The sequence below is a fragment of the Danio rerio genome, chromosome 22, assembly GCF_052040795.2.
Source record: "Danio rerio strain M-AB ecotype USA chromosome 22, GRCz13ab, whole genome shotgun sequence".
In the NCBI taxonomy this organism is placed as follows: domain Eukaryota; kingdom Metazoa; phylum Chordata; class Actinopteri; order Cypriniformes; family Danionidae; genus Danio; species Danio rerio.
In genome coordinates, this window is record NC_141042.1 from 27,090,297 (window position 1) to 27,113,562 (window position 23,266).

Sequence of the window (23,266 nt, forward strand, 5' to 3'; positions counted from 1 at the left end):
AAAGGTAATTCGGTAAAGCGCGCGATGCGCGCAGAAATAAGCGCACTATATGCATATGTCGAATTAAGTTCTCTTTTTCTTTAATCAAGACTTTTCCATTCGAGGAATTACAGTTATTAAGAGCTTAGTCCTTATAAACGATCAGTTTATAAAATACACAATTTACGGATCAAGCCTAATGAAGAATAAGAAGAATATGCAACGCATTATGATCCTTGAATGATCAGAGCGCATTTATATAAACTATATATTTTATATAATCTATAAATATTAAAAAACATTATACATTTAAAGTAATGGAACATTATATGTTATAAAATCTAAACTATTATTTAGGCTACAGGCTGTTCAGCGCGTGCGTCAAAGAAAAGACATGACACAATCTCTATAAAAACTAGTTGTTTATTTACAATATCTAAAGGGATATAAAACATCTAACATGCATCTCCATTCTCAGCGAGTTTCTGTGTTCTGCATCCTTCACAGACCGAGGTCTCATTCCGAGGTAATCTGTAAATATTCTCATTTGGTTCTGGCACATTCTTGATTAAAGGTGAAACTGACCGGCGCAATGGATGATTTGTCATCTAGAGTGACTACAGTTATAATACAGGTTATGGAACTATTTCACTTTAATTTCATATTATTATTTTATTAAACAAACAAACCAGTTTTTGTTTTGGCTCTGCATGCAGCGTATTGGATCTTTGAAGCATTGCACTTCAAATGTTATTCCTTCTTTTTATTTTTATTGTATTTTTAATATTTTTAATTATACAACACAAAATTGGTTCTAAACAGATACATTTTCCTATAGGCTATGATGAAGTGTATATTTTTGTTCACACAGGTCCTATACAAAACTGTGTGGATGGATGATTTGTTTCTCCGTGAAAATCACTCATTTAATAAGCAAAACAGGCCAAAATGTTGTTTAGCTTGCGTCAAACTGGATGGACAATTTACAAACATATTGAATACAAAGGCTGGTTATTTTATGCAATGAGGGACCTATTACAAATTAAAGAAAATTATTTGCATATTAAAACGAAAATATATAATACAACAACAGATCCTACCTCAGAAATGACTTTAGATAATGTAAATAAGCATCAAGTTTTTTTTTTGAGATTGTGTGTCTAATTCAGTAGTGCGTTCGCGTGGGTTTCCTCCGGGTGCTCCGGTTTTCCCCACAGTAAAAAGACATGCGGTACAGGTGAATTGGGTAGGCTAAATTGTCCATACTGTATAAGTGTGTGTGTATGTGTGGATGTTTCCCAGAGATGGGTTGTGGCTGGAAGGGCATCCGCTGCATAAAAACTTGCTAAATAAGTTGGCGGTTCATTCCGCTGTGGCGACCCCAGATTAATAAAGGGACCAAGCCGACAAGAAAATGAATGAATAATGTGCAATACTAATTTAAAATACGTATCACCAGGGCCGGATTAACCAATGGGCCTTATGGGCACAGGCCCAGGGGCCCGTGCGCACCAGGGGCCCCTGCGAGGGGGGAGAAAAAAAGACAATTTCGGAGTGTCTTTTTAGGCTAATTGCAAATAGCGCATCTAGTAGGACTAAGCTATTCAGGGTTTACGCCCATCGATGCCTGATTGATAGAGACAAGATTAGTAAAGAGCAGTGAAATAATATAGTCGCAGTGGCGCACCTTGTAAGGCACACGGTATCATCTTTTGACGCGATTAATCATAACATCGGTTCGAATCCACCATCAGTTGAACTCGTGCTACTTTTTTTTCTCCCCATTACATATCAGATTGGAAATATATTTATTTTTAACAGGAAAGAAACATTTTTTAAAAATAATGCAAATGTGATATAAAGTCACAAGTGTCTCGTGGGTATTTAATAATGTTTAGCCTTATTATAGGCGCCTGCCGCGTCTCCCTCTCTTCAAAAACTCTATTGCTCAGACGACTGTATTTCCTCTGAGCAAAAAAATCACGATCACATATTAATATTATTATTATATTTAAATTGCCTTTCTTTCTTTAACTAAACAGAATGCTGTAATTGGTCAAGTGCGGAAACGTCAGTTTTGTAATAACCCGCACTAAACTGAGCGGACTTTAGTGTAACGTTATATCTGTCATAGATCAAAACTGAGTGGACAAGTGGATTTAGCAAACGGGAGAGAAAGAGGAGAGGAGGCATCTTTATTGAGGCATTTTCCATACACACCTTCTTTAAACAGACCCGTGATCAGGAGAATGAGGGTACAGAAGAAGACGTTAACTTTAAATGATGAGTAGCTAGCATTAAGCAGGCGGAGGAGGCTAACGGCAGCGCAGCGCGGACTGGATTCATCGTGTGAGAGACAGACAGAAAGGGAGAGAGAGAGAGAGAGAGAGAGAAAGGCCCAGAAGAGGAGAGAGAGGGGAGAGAAGAGGTATAGTGTGTGTGATTTCGGATACTTTTAGGTTTATAATCAAGTCTTCATCACGAGAAGAGTAGAGAAAATACAGGGAGAGGAGGAGAGAGACAGTAAATTAGTGTTTGTATTATGAAAGACTCAGATTCATAGAACTCAGATTCATAGAACTGGATTGGAGAAGCATTGTGCGTTATATGCCATGGCAATAATATGCTTTATAAGTTTGTAAAAGCAATACATTAAAATACCCTTAAAAAAAAAAAAAAAAAAAAAAAAAATATATATATATATATATATATATATATATATACATATGTGTGTGTGTGTGTGTAGTTTTATTAGTATTTTTATTTAATGCTTTGAAAAATAATTTAAATCTTTGCAGACTATAAATACATATGTACTATATAGGCCTATCATTTATTTAAATATGTGGGCAACAAATTATAGATTCATTTTATTAAAAAATTATTATATTATTCTCATTTTTTAAATTCAACTATAGGGGTGCGGCCAGGTAGGGGGCCTTACAAGATAATGTGCCCAGGGGCCCCTGAGTTCTTAATCCGGGCCTGCGTATCACTAACCTTATATGTGAAATAGCAGGGCCCACTGTAGCACTTTCTCAAGAAGAGCAAATGTCAAATTATTAGCGCAACGCACATGTAGCGAGCTCATCTGTTTGTCGGAACTATTAGACAATTTTTTTATCAACTATAATGTGTTTAATTGGTTAATTTGAAATTTATTTCATTATTCCAGCAATAATTGTTGAGTAAAAGAATGCGCTAGAAATATGCATTGCGGCTCCCTTTATTGTACAGGCTTATTGCACTTAAACTTTTTTAGGTTCGGCTCTCGAATTAGTAAGGTTATGAGTAAATGTTATTTAAAATATTTAAAGCCTGCCATCTAGCCTACAATAACAGCAAATTTAATAATAAAAAAAAATAATAAGACAGGCCTACTTTGGCGTTGCAATAAAATAGTATTAATTATCAAATAAATAATTACAATATATAATTAAAATAGGAAGAAATAAATGAAAACAAATGGTACCCTTTGTTTTTATAGCAGGGCCCAAAGTGTTCTTATTCTGGTTCTGGTAACAACTATTAAAAAGAAAAAAATCACACCAAACAATAAAAACACTAGTAACTGATAATAATAATAATAATAATAATAATAATAATAATAATAATAATAATTATTATTATTATTATTATTATTATTATTATTACAAAGCCCTTGCTCTGAAACAATCATGTAAACCAGGTGCTGCTCGGAAATGGCTATCTTTGCTCTGCATCAGGTGCACAGCAGCAAGAAGTTTGGCAGTGAACTATGACCTTATTTTAATGACAAATGTCTAAAAATACTGCTGATTTACGTTTTTATTTAATTTATACATACGCAATGAATGTAAGCCTGCTAACTGTGTGTGGTTCAAATGATAGAATATGTAAACTTTGTTTATATATATAATTAAATAATAATAATTAAAAGCCTGCGTGTAAGGCTTTTATTTTGAGGGTGACGTCACGAGCGCAGATTTGGTTAACCAATTAGAGGAAAGTGGGCGTTTCAGCACCGCCTACATGTGTAAAATGAATTTTAAAGTCGTTTATCCGTTTTCCTACCCTAAACCAAAAAACGAAAATCCAGCCAAAATCTCGTTTTTTCGTTTTCTCGTGAGCAAAAGAAAAACGGAAAAACGGCCGTTTTCTCCATTTCCTTTATTCCGTTTGAAAATGGGAAACAAATGAACAAAACGTACACGGACCGTTTCACAGTACTGCCTTGTGACTGGAAGGGCATCCTCTGCATAAAACATATGCTGGAATAGTTGATGGTTCATTCTGCTGTGGTAACCTCTGATAAATAAGAGACTAAGCAGAACAAAAACGAATTAAAAAGTTAAGTATATCAAATTTAGTAATTAAAACAGTTATACTGCATTAGTTAATACAATTTAGATGAATGTTTTATACTTGTTTTGAAATGTCAATAATATAGGCAACTTTAGTGTAATATAGTTTGGTATATTCATATTCGGCCCACGGCACTTAATGATATTTGTTTTTTTGGCCCTATATATGAAAAAGTTTGGCCAGCCCTGATTTAGAGACTAGCCTACTGTATTTCATACCAAATCGCCAAACAACGCTTTCAGTGTATACACGCTATTATATCAGTCAGCACATACCCCTTGTCACCACAGCCCGGCGACGGTGAGTTAACTTGATTCAAGCGTTTTGCTCCTCCTTTCCAAACCTCGGAGGTGTTGCGCTCCTGCCATTCAGTAAAAAACACAATCGAGTTCCTAAAGTTCAGACGTCTGACTGGACGCAACCTATACGCACCAGGAGACTCTGTATATAACAGTGATGTGTTAAAGCTTGCATTCAGGAGAAATGATTCCTGCTTAAGGAATGAAGTAGCTTTCAAGCGTTGTCTCTTGTGGATAAAACAACGCGCGCTTGCTTGACGTTTCGTATTTTGTACAGGTAAGCAGTGCAATGATTTACCCTACTATTTCTTGATATTCTAAATGTAATCAAGAAAAGTAAATGTTTAATAGACAGATTATGGGTTGCATTAAACATTTAATGAAAACTTACACAGTAAAAACAACTTTGTTTTAACCTACTTTCAGTTTTGTAGCAGTACAACCCCGCTTTATTCCTTGCAGCTTAATGTCTGTTTTAAAAATTACGAGCTTCGCACCAGGTAAGCCAAGTCAATGCCATAACGCGCAATGCTGCTTCGGTGATGAATGTGTTTGTTTGTGAACCAGTTTTGAAGATTCCTCTTATCTCATTATCCGGTAGAACATAAACAACGAAGAAATTAAAGTTAATGTGAAGCAATAAATCGTAAGTTATGACTTTGAAATAGAATCTTTAAGCACAATACCTCTTGTTATAGACAATATTGTAGTTAAAGGCTACATGCGCGAGTTGGAGGATTTGTTGGGGATTGAATTGACTCGCTTTACGAGCGGTGGTATTACCCATGCGCATCTGTCATAAAACAACAATATGGATTTTTGAATGTTTACCATAAAATGTAAATTATCCACTTGTTCCAAACTTGTTTGAGTCTCTTTGTTAAACACAAAACAGGTTTTTATTTTTTTCAGCATTTCCGCCACTGACTTTGATAGTATTTTATTCCTACTATAAATGGCTGCTGGCATTCTTGAATAACTTGCTTTTTGTTCACCTTAAGCAAATCGTCAAAGGTTTAGAACCATCCGAGTGTGAGTAAACATTAAGGAAATTAGCATTTTTTTGGAGGGTGAACTATTCCTTTGAAAGTTAGTCGCGTTCACCTGAGGAAAAAAATTATCTGCCACAGTTCAGTTCACTGGAGGCTGTCGGACAGAAACAAGTGCTGTCAATCTAATTGTGTGTATAGAGCACAAATAGACGTTATTGCGCAAGAAAAAACATCAGCAACGCAATCAAACTGCTGTCAGAACTATTACTTTTGTATTAGCATCTCTATTGTATTAAAAATTATGAAAAATTGTATTATGTATCGTTTTGTTGGTCGCTTATGAATGCAATATCACAATATTTTATGGAATCGCAAGCGTATGTCAGTAAGAATGATAAGCTCTGTACGTTTTTACTTTTGAGCCAATCACACAGCTGAAATGTGCAACAATGGGAATCTAAAAGTGTGTTGATATTAGAGATATTAAAGAAAATATTTCAACCGAAAAGAAGTAATGCCCTTTAATGGACTCTCTAAATCGTTGTTGGGGTACCCTTTTAAATCTGGAAACATTACCAACTCTTATTGAAAAATATATAGTTATCATTCAATATGGAAAATAATTATTGAGACTGCATTTTTGCTTAGCACTGAAGTTCATACACTCATAAAATGGCACTTGCTGTTTGTTCAATCTACTTATTTATTAAAAAGAGCTATAACAACACAATTCTTGAGGGGTTTTTGTGGCAGCCTAATTGATTTAAGTTTAATCAACTTCAATTTGTAAAAACGAATAAGTTAATTTAATTGCTTCAAGTTGTTCCAACACAAATTGATTGAATCGAACCCAGCTTTTTTTCTCGACCTGTACAACTTATATGAAATTGACTATTTCTTGATCGGCTTGAATGTGCCAGATTGTGCTCATTTTATTATTGTGCAACATTCTTACCCACCAAAATTGACAAGTAGTGTAAATTAGTTTAGATTCACACAGTGTAAAGGAGATTATACTCAGTTATTCTGGCTTTTAAACCCATTATTTTCACGCTTCAAAGACTCCAGGGAGAAAGGTTTTTGTGCAGGACTCTATCAAGTAGTACTTTAGAGCAAGGGTTGAGTGGCATGCTGAGATTCTGGCCATTCTTTTTTGTGTGATTCTGAATAGTTTTGTAAATCCTCCTCAGCTGCACGCCTCTTTCTTGTGCTCAGTGGTTGGCAGGAGGTCTGAAGGAGATGTTGAAATGGTCTTAACCTTTAAATGTCAACTAGATTATTGAAACACATTAGGTGTAGCATCTGTGAAATGACCTGTTATGTAGTTTTGAGCAAAATTAGATGTTCCAGAAGGGGATTTTTGGCTGCGAGCATTATTGGTTCCCCTAAGAACCACATTTTTATTAGTGTGAAGAATATTTTTTTGTAAGCAAAAGAATGTTTTTGCAATTTTGTTTAATGGAAAACTTAAATATAAAAGGTTCTTTATAGAACCAGGGGTGAAGTCTGCTTTTTAATTTTCAGCAAGTCATTAAAAAATGACATTAAATATATTTTAATGACAGAAACCCAGGATGCTTGCCTTAGGATCCAAATGTACAAACTTTTTAAACTCCAAAGAACCACATGAGCAACTCAAGAACTGTACATACTGTACATCACCCTTCTAAAGAGCCTGTGATGTTTGAGAACACTTTGATGAACCTTTAATATAGGCATTTTCAACGTATTGCACAACCACATTTGTAGTGCACTCAACTGACCCTTGGAGCAGAAAACCAAAGTTATTATTTGTTTGCTTCGTAGATATTGTTTATAAATGACGTCAAAGCAGTCCAAGCACCAGCTGTGAGTTAAATCCGATCCGTCATTAGTAATCTGGGCCCCATTCCTTATGTAATGTGTGATAATAACTGCAATACTTATGTTAACACGTTCCTCTCGGTTGAGTTGGAGATCAGCTGGCAGACAGCCAGTCATCATTCGGGATAGGCAAACACTGAGGGGGCACTCAGGCTATGAAGGAGGGATGAGCGTATGAGAAAAGCAAAGCCAGAGATACAGAAGGAGAACAAGCAAACATTCCTGACTCTGTGTCTCAGCAATTTAATTAAAGGGGTTGGTAGGATGTTATACTGGGCATTTGAAGATGAAGGCTTAACCCCCCCTGGCCAGGCTTGGAATAATCCCAAAGGTCAGCTAATAAGTGCTCGGGTCATGCCACCATGACAACTAAATAGGGGAGTATCTCAGAAGAAGCTTCCCAGTCGTAGTTAATAATCCATGATGAACGTTAAGGCACAGCGATCTGGAATAAGTGTTTGCAGATGCTGAGTGAAGAATGACTTTAATTAGTCCATGGTAAAGTCAAGTGTCTGACATCTGATGATTATTTACTTATAGAAACCCAAAGATCGGAGCTTTTGTGTATTGTGTGCAACTTTGGCTGTTGTTAAAGGTCAAAAGCATGTCACTTGTTGTTTGGTTTATGCCAATCGCTCAAAATCACTCAAATCTGTTGAAGAAGTAGTGACTGCCAAAAAAACAAACCCTCCTCCTCCCACTAAGACTGAGATTTGATTTTCTCTTGGTTTCTTAGTTCTTGAAGTGTTTAGCAAACAAAGAGTCACAATACAAGTGTATTATACATGGAACAGTGGAACAACATACAAACTTATTAATGTCAGAAAACTATTTTAATGTCAGGCATTCAGAAGTTGTACGTCCAACAATTTAACTGGTTTGAATTACTGGTTTTAAAAATCACTTCCCCATAAGCACAACTAGTGAGGAAAAGCTCATGTTGTATCTTTAAGGATTTATTTCATGTATGTTCTGCCACGGCGTCCACTTGTAAAAACACAGTTTAGAGTAAATCCCTGCTGTGTGTGTGTGTGTGTGTGTGTGTGTGTGTGTGTGTGTGTGTGTGTGTGTGTGTGTGTGTGCGTGTGCGTGTGTGTGCGTGTGTGTGTGTGTGTGTGTGTGTGTGTGCGTGTGTGTTTGACCATGATCCAAGTGAAGACAAGAGTCAATGCCAAAAGAAACAAAGGAATAAAAACATGCATATAAAGCATGGCAAGTCTGTGAAGTGCTAGAAAGAATAAGATTAGATGCTACTATATGAATACTATACAAAACTATACAAATATTTCTCTTCTCAACATACTGTTAGATAGGGCTGTGCAATTTATCAAAAATTCGTTTTCGATTTTGGCTTCTCATGATTATAAAAAAAAATAATAATCGAGATAAAAACGATTATTGCATTAAATACCGCCCCCTTTCCAGTTGTGTTGCTCTGCAAAGCTTAGTTCCATGTGAAAAATGACTAAAAGCATGTATTGTAATGTAACTTTTTCAGCACGGGATGCGCATCATTCATTGATGTACATTCGAATCATTAATTTTTTTGTGAAGTTTATTAATAAACAAATTTCGAGAGGATCACATGCTTATGATTGTTCACAGCTGTTCCAAGTTTAGCTAATGACTGATTATCCTATCAGACGATCCTTAACTCACTATAAATAACCAGACTTTTCTCATCTCAATATCTTCGTCTTGAAGAAACCCCCCCACCCAACCCTACTTTCCCTCCTTTCAAACGGGCGTCACGGTGGCCAGCGATTAGCGCTGTTGCCTCACAGCAAGAATGCCCCTGGTTTAATTTCTTTCCAAACCAGACGGCATTTCTGTGCGGAGTTTGCTCATTCTCCCCATGGTCGCGTGGGTTTTCCCCATGTCCTCCGGTTTCCTCCCACAGTTCAAAAACAAGCACTCTAAACAATTAATCCAAATACTTTAGCTAAACTCTGAGTACACCTTTCAGCATCCATATCTGACACTTCGCTACAACAAGCAAGAGGGGGAGTCATGGAGATCTACCTGAGCTCAAACTCCCGACTCGCCTTGCAATGGGAGGGAGCCCAGGGCTCGAGGATCTTATAAGCTCAGGGCGCTCTCCCGGGACAGCACGCCAAACTAGCTTTATTATCAATCATCAGCTAAGTGTGAACTCTTGAAAAAAGCGTGAAAGAGCGCATGCTGTTGTGTGTGTGTGCTTGGCCTCGGAGACGAGTAGAGCACACTCAGCTAAAACCATCTTAATGCGAGCGCTTTAATGCTCAAATACATGCACATTTGTGTCAGAGCGCGGCATAGTGATTATTCATATTAACCCTTATTATTGTAATAAACAAAAAAAGTTGAGCATCAAAAGACATTTGAGAGAGAGACCATATCTGAACTGCTCACTGCTCTGAAAGTGACAGTGTGCAATATTCCTGCTGCTGACTGTTTTTATTATTAATCAAACAACAAAAGGAGAAAACTCACCGCTCTTGACTGAAGGACTTTTGTAGCTAAAGTTTTTTCTAACAACAGTGAAGATGCTTAAAGCACAGTTTGTTTCATATTTTTTCTAATGTATTTATTTCCCTTTCCTTATTTACAGGGAGGAAAATAACTGTATATTTACAGTTGAAGTCAGACTTATTATTAGTAACCCTTTATATCCCCCCCACCCAAATTTCTATTTAATGGAAAGAAGACATTTCTAAACATAACAGATTCAATAACTCATTTCTAATAACTGATTTCTTTTATCTTTGCTACGATGACAGAACATAATTTTTTATTAGATAATTATCAAGATACTAGTATTCAACCTTAAAGTGACATTTACAGGCGTAATTAGGGTAATTAGGCAAGTCATTGTCAAAAATATATATTGCTTAAGGGGGCTAATAATGTTGAGCTATTAAAATAAGTTTAAAGATGTTTAAAGCTGCTTTTATTCTAGCCGAAAAAAAACTAATAAGCCTTTCTCCAGAAGAAAAAATATTGTAGGAAATACTGTGAAAAATTGCTCTGTTAAACATCATTTGGTAAATATTTATATTTTCCTGAGGTGAGCATTTTTTAAAAATCTGTTCATGTCAACGAAAGCTTTGTTTTAGTTTTTTAAAACTACAGTAAGATGCGTAGTGAGGTGCTTATTGTGCATTTTACACAAAATGAGCGCTCATTGTTTTTTTTAATTAATCCGGCACTTAAGGCTGATTTATACTTGTGCGTCGAGTGATTGCTGCGACCCTCACCTATTTCCCTGTGTCAATATACTTCTGTGTACTGTTTGTGTTGCTCTGCAATAACACTTTCAAAATGCTTTCTAGCAGTAGGTCTTTAAGTCCCTCTGTGTTGAGTTTCTTTGTGAGTGTTTGTTTTTTTTAATGCTACAAGTAGCTAAAACTCGCTCATTCAGAGGCGGGAACCGTCAGACTTGCACCAACTTTAATCATAAGGTAAACACAAAACAATAGTTTTTCATCCGTAGCTCCTTCTCATGACTCAACACTTCTAAACACTCGCTCTTTCAGGCTTGCGGCTCTCAGCACTACCCATGCTCGTCACTAGTACCAAGCCGACCAATCACAGAGCTTGCTCTACACATCGTTACGACGTGTAGTTACATTTCTTTAGAGGTGCATGTTGGCGTCAGAAACGGCGAGGGCTATGCGACTGCGCAAAGGCTCCGCCAGACCATACGCATAAACTTGACAAAGAAGTATGAATCAGCCTTTAGAGAAGCACTTACAGCTAAGCATTTTTAGACTTTCAGCTGCGCTAAAACACTATGACAATCACAGATAAATGACAATATTCTTATTTCAAGTTTTAAAATTTGAAAAGGGTAAGATCTTTTCACATAACAACGGCACAGCCAATAGCATGAGTTTAGGGTGGTTAAATATTCAGTTGCCCTATAGAAAATCTAAGGAGTGCTGAGGAAACATCTTTGGAAACAGTCATTATTTATTGTTATTTATTTTATTTTTGGGATTAAACTGCAGACTTCATCACGGCACATAAATCATCCTAGGTGCAGTAAAAATGCTTCTTCAACTTTCTTACTTTTTTTTCTTTCCGGCTGTGAGCTGTAACATCTTGTTATTCGCTTGAGGACAGAGAGTTGTGTCGTTTGGCCGCGTCTGCTGGGTGGTGTTCAGGTTTTCACAAGTCAAGAACAGCAAACATCCGTCTAACGTCTTTCAAATGAAGGCTCTCAGGAGACTGTTTGATCAAAGATGACCTGTTTCTCCTTTTACTTTATTAAGTAAACTATCTTAAATTTTAAATATAAAACATAAGAAAACAATGCTGAGTAGCACTGTGGTGTTTTAAATTGGCCATTATACAGTATATATGTTGAGTACAATATCAGAATGTACTGAAAGTCAGTTTGAATTCTGATTTACTGTATCAATGTGGAGCCAAAGTTATATATACAGTACATACGTCATCAGGTTTAAGACACCTCTCATATGGAGAATGAACTCACATGCATTGCTCAGGTGTGATTTTTTTTACAGATTTTAACATGATGTAAAAGTCTTGACGGTTCTGTGGGTTTCGTCTAGCCAATCTGATCTTTATTTTGTATTTTCTTTTGGAAGATCCAAATGTGAATGGTGTTCCATTGTTCCATGTATTATACACTTGTATTGCGACTCTTTGCTTGCTTAACAACACTTCAAGAACTAAGAAAGCAAGGGAAAATCAAATCCCAGTCTTAGAGGGAGGAGGGTTTGTTTTCTTGGCAGTCACTACTTCTGCAACAGATTTGAGTGATTTTGAGCGATTGGCATTAACTAAACAACAAGTGACATGCTTTTGACCTTTAACAACATCCAAAGTTGCTCACAAGACACAAAATCTTTTAATAAGTAAATAAGTGACATGATTGGCTGGGCCATTCTACAGCTTGATTTTCTTTGCATTTGAGAGTTTCCTTGGCTGTGTTTTGGATCGTTGTGTTGCTGAAATGCCCACCCTGGTTTCATCTTTATCATCCTGCTAATGTAGATGTTGGACTGAAGCAGCTAATATTAATTAACAATGATGAAGGGCAGAGAGTTGCTAAAGAACTACTAAGAGATTTCAGCTGCTGTCTGGGCTTTCCCTTCCTTTCTACACCTCCCTTTCTTCATGTGTTCAATACTTTTTCCGTGCGTCATTTGGATTTATTATGCAAATTTTAATTGGTAAATTAATTAGATTTGTTTTGATTTGTTAGATTTGTTAGATTATCTTTGCATATATGGATTTCTTTGGCTGCTACCAACGTCTAGGGGAAATTTGAAGTGAACAGCCCCATTAGAAATATGTTTTCTAGGAAAAATGGTGTCATGTTCAATACTTATTTCCCCCACAGTATACTGTCTCTATAAAAAATTTCAGCGCTGATTAAATGTTTACTGATTTGTTTATTGGTTGATTTCTGAATTTTTATTTGATACCATAAGTTTATTTTCAGCTTTGCGATCACATATATCATATTTTAAAATAGATTTAAAGGGAAATGTTATTTTTAATACTAATAATATTTCACAATTTAACTTTTAATGCAGCTTTAGTGACTTTTGAAAACATTTTAGTATTAATAATTAATTAATTAGGTAAACATGATTATTGAGTAGTTAAGTAATGTTAAATTAAACCTAAATTAAGCAATAATTAATAAATGTTTTGAGTGTATCTCAATACATGAAGTTTGATTTGCAACTAAATTATGAAAATGCTAATATTCTAATGTAAATGTTTGAAAACATAATAATCTGTTCATGAAATAAAGCACCAACCTAACCGAACTTAGAGAATTAATATTATCTTTAAAGTGTCTCTGTCTAAATGAAAAAGCTACTTTTTTAATTGCATAAAACACAAACATTTTCTTTAAGAACGGTTAACTGTTTATGCATAAAAGTCAATGGTGTATAAACAACATTAGATCCCACTGACTACAAAAAACTTTTGGTGTTGCACAGAAGAAAGACAGAGATACATTGAGCGGACGATGGCAGAATTGACAAAGTTATTAGTGGTTAAATCATCTGCACATTCACGCGGCAAAGTCACACAAATAACTTGTGAACACTGCTGGAGTCACACTGAGGTCACCAATACATTAATTCTGCCTGCGCGCTTAAATCGATCAATGCAGCAATTGAACTGTCTCAGAATAAATTCATCAGCAGACTGCCAGGATACGATCAGATAAGCCTTTAAAACAAGCACACACTTAAACACACAGACACACACACACACACGCACGCACATACACTGCACGCATTTCTTTCATTGTTTTTCCACTGAGCTGCAACCATACACAAACAGAGTAGTGTGCTGAAGAGTGATGGAGGGCTACTCTAGTATTTAGTTACTGTAGCCACGCTTACACCATGTCTACACATTACAAGGAAGCACCGCATCTTTCAAAGGAGGTAAATGTTCTTCTAGTGAACCCCAGTAGGAACAGGTCGGGACAGGCAGGCAGAGAAACTGATTTGGTCTTGTTCCAGCATACCTTATCATCACTGAAGCTGAACCGACACTCATTTATTTCATTTAACGGGCTGCTGAATGTAAATAGATCTGCTATGTAACTCCGGACAGTGGAATATGATGATATATGTATATAATAAAAAGTTCATCATTTTATATTGCTCTGAGAGTGCACTCACACTAGGCTATCCGAACCATGCCTGGGTGCATATTACGCTTGGTTTGACATATGTGAGTGCTCCGAATCAGGCCCAGGCGCAGTTCAGTTGGCAAGCCCTGGCCGGTTGGAAGAGGTGTGCCATAGTGCGGTTTGGTTGGGCTTTGGTGCAGTATGCTTGTAGTGTGAGTGCAAAGTGTGCCTGAGCCCGAAACTGAGGACGCAATGTCACTTTCTAGGGACTGTTTCATATGGACCTATTTATCATTCTTACTTTTCAGTGAATACAAATTGTCATAGTTTATTAAAGATACAAACCACCCACTGTCTGCAGCCATCGTTTGGATGACTGCAGGTTGAAACCAATGCTATTTTATGGCAATTCACAACTGTTTATTTAGTGGTCAATTCATATTAATTTGTACCATCTCATTTGTACATTTGAGTACAATTTTCTCATCCCCAATAAGAGGTAGGTTTAGTGGTGGGGTTTGGGGACATGACAGTTTGCTTGGTAGCTCGCCAGGTATGTTGTTGGATGGTGGCGGAGCAGGCTTGCGGTTTGAATCTGGAAAAGGATAGTTTCAGAAAAAAAGTGAAACGAAACCTAAAACAGCAGTCTAAAATTGTGGTAAAAGCACTATATGGCAGTGATGGCTTTTCTTTTCTAGATTGCTTTTGAAAACACTATTGGTTGGGTTAAGGGAAGGAGCTGGGTGGGTCAGTACAGTAGGGTCTGTCTGCCGACTGGGCAGGGGTGTAACTTGTACTAGAGGCTAGGGATGTAACGGTATCAGAATTTCACGGTACGGTAATACCTCGGTATGAATGTCACGGTACGGTATTTATTGAATCATTTACAGGAAAAAACAAAACTTATGAAAATACTCCAAAAAAGTGCCAAAAGTGTCAATGACATACAAATTAGCCATCTATCTGTAAGCTTTGAAACAGGAACTTCAATTTTAATAACAAAAAATTATTAAACCATGTAAAAACAATAAAGTTTCAATTTAGTATTGTTGAAAACTCATCACATTCAACATTTAATCACTCACTCAGCCCATCTACCCAGATGAGAGCTCTGCTAGTCGGACTTCTCATCAAGCATCTCCCGCTGGATCTAATCTCACTATATTTATTAAACGGGATATTTCATTTATCTTGTTGTCTTTATCTAACGACATATTCCCTGACTTTGGGCATTGGAATCTATTACTTGTTCTCAGGTAACGTGTTTTGGCTGAGCGCAAAGATAAGTTAATGATTAATATAACCACGTACATTCTGTATATTGACTGATCGCTTGCCTTTATTTCCTATAATGTATAAACTTATTGTATGTTATACTTTTAAAATGGCCATTATCGATTATTAAAACTGATACTCAGCAAAAGAGAGGGTGTGTTTCGTATTTTCACTGAAATTGAAAGGAGGCAGTTGTTATCGGCTCCGTTTTGTTATAAATATCAACACAGTGAAGATGACGCTCATCTTATGCAGCACGACGCCTCAACATTTCTGCTGTCTAAGTTGCTAATATTAAAATGAAAATAGGCAGTTCCTTAAATCATGTTTACATTTTATTGTTGAGAAAGTGAAACAACGAAGCCAGGGTGATGTGAATGAAGTTATAAAGTAGGCTACATGGTTCCCTTTGAAGATTTACCCGTGTCCTCGGTATAATCTGCTTTTCCATATCAAACTGAGAAGAAGAGACTGCAGCCTTGATCAAACTTGCGAAGTCTGAACTTACACGGAGATAATGCAGGACTGAACTGTGCGTGTAAAGCAGGTCGCACACCAGAAGCGACGCTCGGCGGCGCGCCACGCAGCGCCATGTATTTTAGAATTCTAATCATAGGTTTCTATCAGGATACACACACCGGCGGCTGTCGGCGGCGCCCGGCGACGGCTCAGGACGCAGTTCATTTTTCAGCCGCGCCACAGAGCGCCATCTGATTAGTTTCATGTTAAATATCATTCGAATGTGCGCGTCTGGTGTGCGATACTTTAATCTGTCATGTACGCGCCGTGTCGCGGCGCCGAGCGGCGCTTCTGGTGTGCGACCTGCTTTAGAGTTTTCCAGCTCTTTTCATCCCCGCTTCTAGCAGCACACTCCATTTCCGCATTACTGGATCTGTAGCAACAACAGACCGCAAGGGATGATGGTCAAGCATGGGCTGATGGCAATTGTAGTTTTCGTTACCTCCCGTTCGCTTCATTCGCCTGAGCAAATTTTCTCAGAAGACCTATAGTTTTACCGAGTCATGCGACTTCGGTAATATCGAAAAAAATTAATATTGCGGTATGACGGTATTTACAATACCGTTACATCCCTACTAGAGGCGCAACTTGAAGTTACTGAGACCCATGTGTAAAAACTATGTTGTCTGCAAGATGGAGCTCTATCCATCACAGTTATTAACATCTACAACTGCCCCAATCCTAAACCTAACCATTATAGTTATTAATGTCTACACCTTCCCCAACCCTAAACCAAACAGTTATCCCCAACCCAAATGTCACAGTTATGAACTACTATACCTACTCCACAACAAAACCCAACCATCCCAGTTATTAACGTCAACACCTACTCTACTGTGCACGTACAGCTGCGAATTGTGGAGGCTTTCATACTTGACACACTCGCCATTGTACTGTTAATTGCAACCACAGGAGGTGACCCTGAGTAAGGCTGGGTGAAAATCATATCTCTGTATTTTTAGGAGAAATGACAGTAAACGATATATATACATGGTATTGTGCCATAAATGGTTACTTGAGAGTCAAAGCCTTTATTAAAACTTTATTAAACAGATTTTAAGCAGAATAAAAATTCAAACACAGGGGTTTCCCTCCCTGTTATATTCATCATTATAATTATCATTCTTATATTGTTATTTGTTAAAAGAGTAGCTAACAGCTAGATATTAAAATAGAAAAAGAAATGTTTGGTAGACAATAGGTTTTAATAATCGTTTAAATCACCAACCGTTTGTACACTAGCCACACACAAATCAAATCATGCCTTCTAGTTAAGAGGCAAAAATAAATAAATGAATTAAACAGAATAAATAAATAAATAAATAAATAAATAAAAATAAATAAATATAATGATTAGAATATAATCGGAATTGAAGTCAATATGCAATAACAGACCAGAAAGCAGAGCTAAATGTGTTATAACGTAAATGTAAAGAAGAGACCATCATGTAATAAATTCTAAACTTATAATCAGTGAATATGAGGTGGTTTCACTTTCAAAATGCGGTTTAAATTCATCCCATTTTGGTGTTTTTAATTCTTTTAAACACATTCAGATGCTGTTTGACAATTTGACAAGGCTTCTACATACGTTTTTGCTGTCAATTGCGGAAGAAATGATCGATAAAAGGTTTCTGATAAACTGCTGTGACAACTGCAGACGCTGTGTAATGCGCGTACATGCGAGGGGGAGTCAAATTTGTCTGGGGAGTCAGATTTTAATACAACACCAGCACTGCGTTTTCCTTCATGTCGTGTGTAGTTAAGGGGGGGTTGTTCTTGAACGTTTTGTTCATTTTGAACAAATCTTTTGTGTGACTCAGGGAGTGAATCATTAATTTGCGCATGTGCTTAGGTGTGCAAGTGGAGCCCGCGAGCTACCTTAGACTGGTCTGTTTCTTCCAGAATGCGCACATGTGGTCTTACACCAGATCGATATGAAAGATGTTGGATAATCCTGCATCGCGTTGGGGAATCATGTTGATATACTGCCCAGAACTCGATATACTGCCCAGCCCTACAAGTAGGCTAACTATCGATAAAACGGAAAAAGAAGTCAGCGAGTGGGGTTGCTTAAATGAACATAGTTATCTATCATGAATAGGATGTGGATAAAATTGGAGAAAACGCTTGAAAACATTTGCTGAAAATGTAATCTAGAAAGTATTCTTGCAAACAACATGACGTTGTGACATCTCACATGGTTCAATCAATGGGATCTCAATAACTGCAAGTTACGCCTCAGAAACACTTGTAGTAGTACGTTGAAATGTACATAGCGGCCTTGTAATTGGCAGGTATGATAAAATGTCCCCAGTAACATATTTGAGATTGCCAAAAAATGTACACGGCGAACACACAAACTGCAAGAAGTCGTAGCCACTAGTACATTGTTCTTGCTTCTCTAAAATTTAGCTGTCATCTTCATTTAACCTGGGTTGAAAACACGTTTTCTTTCGAGGTCATTGTATTGTTGTGCATGTCCCTGTCAAAGAAACTAATTTAAATATAAGTAAACATGCCCCTCTTAGCATTAATTAGCTAGAAGAGAAAATGATGTGCAAAAAGAAAGCCCCGCCCCCTACTCAATATTCACTTTCAGTTGGAAGTACATCAACATACTGAAATAAAAGTATCAGCAACTTCCCGTTTACGAGTTCAGAATTGCAATTTGTAAATTTTTTGGGAAAAAAAAGATCTAATTTTTTCATTTTCTGCAAGGTTTTAAGGTATCTGTTGTCGTCTGTACTTGTTTGCGTTTAATCAAGTTCAGAAAAATGTATAAAATATGTGTATTTATTGGACTATTTATCAGTATTTGGTAATTATTGAATATCTGTATTGACGAAAATCAACCAAATTCAGTGCAACTCTAGTGCTAATGATGGAATTTGAACACTGTTTACATGGTCTGCAATACAAATATAAAGCCAAAAACAAACTGTACTTGTGCCGACACACACACACAGTCTTTAGTAGAATTTTGTATAAAATATAACATGTATAAAACCTGACGATCATCTGAAGAGCTTCTTGTGTTTCAGTGGAAGCGAGAAAATCTGACCTTTTCAACCGAAGAGATCATATGCTCAGTATCACAAATGTGATTATTTGATTTATGACAGATATTGTGCATAGTGGTTCTATATTTCAGATGTGCTTGAATTAGTGCTTTTAGATTTGGTCTGTAGAGCCCCTGACAAACAGCTGAAAACACAGCTGGTCAGAAGACAGGACACCCCCTGCGGGGCAACAAGGGGGCGGTGGGCCGATTTGTTCCAGCACGTCCCAGCTGGGAGATATTTCCTACACTCTTTCTTATGCTCTATTCAATCAAATTCAATTATCAACTTTTAATTCCTATTTTCATATTTATTGGAACTATGAAATACAGTTGAAGTCAGAATTATTAGCCCCTCTTTAAATTTATTTTTCTTTTTAAAATATTTCCCAAATGATGTTTAACAGAGCAAGGACATTTTCACAGTATGTCTGAGATTTTTTCTTCTGGAGAAAGTCTTATTTGTTTTATTTTGGCTAGAATAAAAGCAGTTTTAATTTTTTAAAACACCATTTTAAGGACAAAATTATTAGCCCCTTTAAGCTATTTTTTTCGATAGTCTACAGAATAAACCATCGTTATTTATCCTGCCTAGTTAACCTAATTAACATAGTTTAGCCTTTAAATAAATTCTATACAGCTTCAAGTTAAGCTATATAGAAGTGCCTTAAAAATATCTCGTCAAATATGATTTACTGTCATCATGGCAAAGATAAAATAAATCAGTTATTAAAAATGAGTTATTAAAACTTTTATGTTTTGAAATGTGTTGAAAAAAAATCTTCTCTCCGTTAAACAGAAATTGGGGAAAAAATAAACAGGGGCTAATAATACAAGGGGGCTAATAGTTTAGACTTCAACTTTATCTAGTTTACCTTTAATTGGATTTGATTCTAATAAGTTATTGCTTTCAGTGCAGCCATTTTTAAGAACTATTTGCAGTCATTTTGTAGCTTATTTTGATTTAATGTTGGTTGTCTTTCTGCCTAGCTGAGTTCAGGTCTATTCATGTTACACGTTGGGTTCACATTTAATTTGAATTCTAATCAAAATCAATTCAATCTGCTTAACTTTCCTGATTTTGCTGTATGCAAATGTTTTTCAAACAAAGCCATTATCTCTCCCACTCACTTTTTAATTTAATTCACATTTAAATGTTATTTAATTTAATTTCAATATAAATCACTTAACTTTTCATTCACATTGGTCACTTCTTCTTCTTCTTCTTCTTCTTCTTCTTCTTGAGTCCTTTCCATGCAGTCACTGAATGGTTTAACTCTTACGTTAACTGTTACGTTTTTTCCTCTGTGTGGATCAGTTCAATTAAATTCATGTTAAACTTCTTGTTCACATTAAATTCAGATTCAAATCACTTGTAATCTAAATCTTTTCTGTGAAATGTATTGCTTGATTTAACATTATTTAGTGAAACAGTTTTCGCTCCCATTCAGTTCACAATAATTTCATATCTTATTTCAGATAAAAGCTTTCTTGGGTCCATTCTTCATACCTCGCTTAAATAAACTAAGATGATTTGGCAGATCCTGAATCTTTTATTCCAGATAATTGATCTCTGGCTTATTGGTTCTTTAAACAAGTTCGCATTTAAAATGTTTGGATGAACTGATCTGAGATCGCTGCGTGTGTTGTGAAGAACAGCTCTATCAATCCTTGAAACCATGATAAGCAATACAAAGATTGGCTGACGGCACAGCAGTGTGATGACATCATCTGATTAATATTTATACTTTAATGTGTCAGGAGTATTTAGCTATTTATTGTTATTGTTTTACATTTAGAGCTAATTTTCTTTAATATAATAGCCTGGGCCTATTCAAGTTTCTTAATCGGTGTAAGGAATAACTGGCTGTATAAATTAATTTAGCATTAAAAAAGCATTTTGATAACGGTAAAAGAGTCTACAACTTTTGCAAAGCATTAAATCACAGTCAATTAACTGTCAAAACATGTGCATGACCGCATTAATTATTAATTTTTTTTTTAAAACTGTAGAATATTGTGCATGTCCATTATCATACACAAATTGGACTAAAGCTGGTTGGTATCTTAAAATAGTATGCATTTGTATCTAATAAGTTCATATTAAAAATGTTTTCTTTGAACTCCTTAGGGGGAATCACCCTGTGACAGTTTTATTTATCCATATTTTAAAATTCTATTAAATGTTTATCTTTTTTTACTTCATAGCTAAATATATAATTAAAAAAAAAATACTATTTTCCCATGTGTAAATGACTAGTACCATACAAAGATATCAGAATTTGGTACATACTTAGTATTACCTTTGCTTGAAAATGCCTGATCTAATCCTGTTTATATGAAATGTGTTTGTTAGGTTTGAGCTACCCAAACTGTTGCTATTGCAACAACACTCGGATAAGTTTTGAAGAATGAAACAATCCTGGATTGTGTCAAATCGTCAATAACCAAATCCAGCTAATTGAGTAATCCAGCTAGTTGAGTAATCCAAGTACGAAGAATGAACCTCAGTGCTGTATTGTTTCAGTTTATTTCAGTCCACTTCTCTTTCACATTCAGATCATTTTTGACACATTCATTTTTATGCTTTAATTTAGTTTGTTCTAATAAAACAATCCACATTTTATGCTGCGTTTACACTACTCAATATTGCAAAATGAATGAAAACTCTCCTCGTTCAGCCTTGTGTTTTTACTCCATTTCATAAATATGATTTTGACCACACTGTACAGTGTAAAACATGTGATACTTGACAATTTGCACTAACTGGGCATGCATATATTTTGCAGACATTTATTATTGCTTTTTTTTTTAGTTGAGCAATGGTTATGTGAGTGTAGCTTGACGAATCAGGGAATGATACGCATTAATATTTCAAAACACTTGGTTTTCACAGTTCAAAGATGCTAGTTAGTGTGAACACCAGACATAACTGTAACAAAACTGCATTTTAAAAACAAAAACAATAATATAAATGGCAACCTCATTGCAAATTTGAATTATTATGATGGATGGTAGTTTAATTATGGTACGGTATGACTGTTTTGAATGCAATAGTTTCTGAGTTTTGCACTGGCGTTTTACACCTGTGCAGTGTGAATGAACACGTGACGACACCTGCTGAACTCTTTGACACTAAACCAATGGTAAACATCATTAGCACTCGGGGTTTTGACTGGTGACTGACACTAGCGCCTACAATCTGTGTACTTGCAAATGACTCATGGTATTATGATCTGTGGCATCGAGCCCAAAAAGTGTTTCACCTGACACCCAGCATGTTGCGTACTGCACTGCAGTAGACCGAATGACAATATGGAACGTGCTAACTTGAATAACTTGCTGCTCGAATGTGTTTAGCAGGTGTGCAAATGTTGAGTTGGTCAAATAAATATGTGCGTGTGGTGTGAGTTTGTTTGTTTTTCTATGAGAGATGTCAAGGAGAAAGCTGTTATTGTTACACATGGATTTCATGTAAAGGGAAGCCAAAAAACAATAGTTAAGAAAAAACTAGAAAGGACTAAACCTGCAGAAAGACACACTGTCAAGAACAAGCAGTTCTCTGACTCTCTTTTCATTTATCACAAAATGTTTCAAGTATAGTTTGTCCTTTATTGAAACAGTAAAATTATAATAAAATGAATCTATTTTTGGTACAATATATATATATATATATATATATATATATATATATATATATATATATATATATATATATAGATAGATAAATAGATAGATAGATAGATAGATAGATAGATAGATAGATAGATAGATAGATAGATAGATAGATAGATAGATAGATAGATAGATAGATAGATAGATAGGTTTAACGACAGCTTGATGGCATAATTGTGAATATAAATAAGAACATCAAACACGGAGAGTCTAAAAATCATTTTTTTATGAGGAACTACTTTCCTCTGCCATTCATTGTCAAAATTAAGCTCTTAGCAGTGCATAATGACTGGTTGAGCATATTTAGTGGTGCGACATAAGACCAGGTCACAATATTTGAGCACCATTTTTATGCCTTTTTTGCATGGAGTTACAATGAAAAGTGACAGATGCTTTCATGATATATAAATAATATAAACCACCATTAAAGGGGACCTATTATGAAAAAAAGTCATGTTTATAAGGGGTTTAAACACATTTGTGTGGCAACAGTCTGTTGATATAACCAGCTTGTAATGGTAAAAATTTAGAAATTAGATTTTTTTTTTTATAATCATACTTATTCATAAAATAAAATCTGAAATACTTTAATTGACATTTTCCCTTTGTATGTGTCATCTGAGGGGGGAATGCCTTGCCCTTTAGTGAT

At 35.9% G+C, this 23,266-nt stretch overlaps 1 protein-coding gene across 1 annotated transcript in view; it reads left to right on the plus strand.

The window, feature by feature from the left end:
• The first annotated feature begins 4,724 nt into the window (after nt 1-4,724).
• Nucleotides 4,725-23,266, plus strand: part of vasna (vasorin a) — a 32,662-nt gene continuing 14,120 nt past the window's right edge. The window contains 1 exon segment of the mRNA NM_001326685.1: nt 4,725-4,899. The gene's annotated coding sequence lies outside the window, so the exon portion shown is untranslated.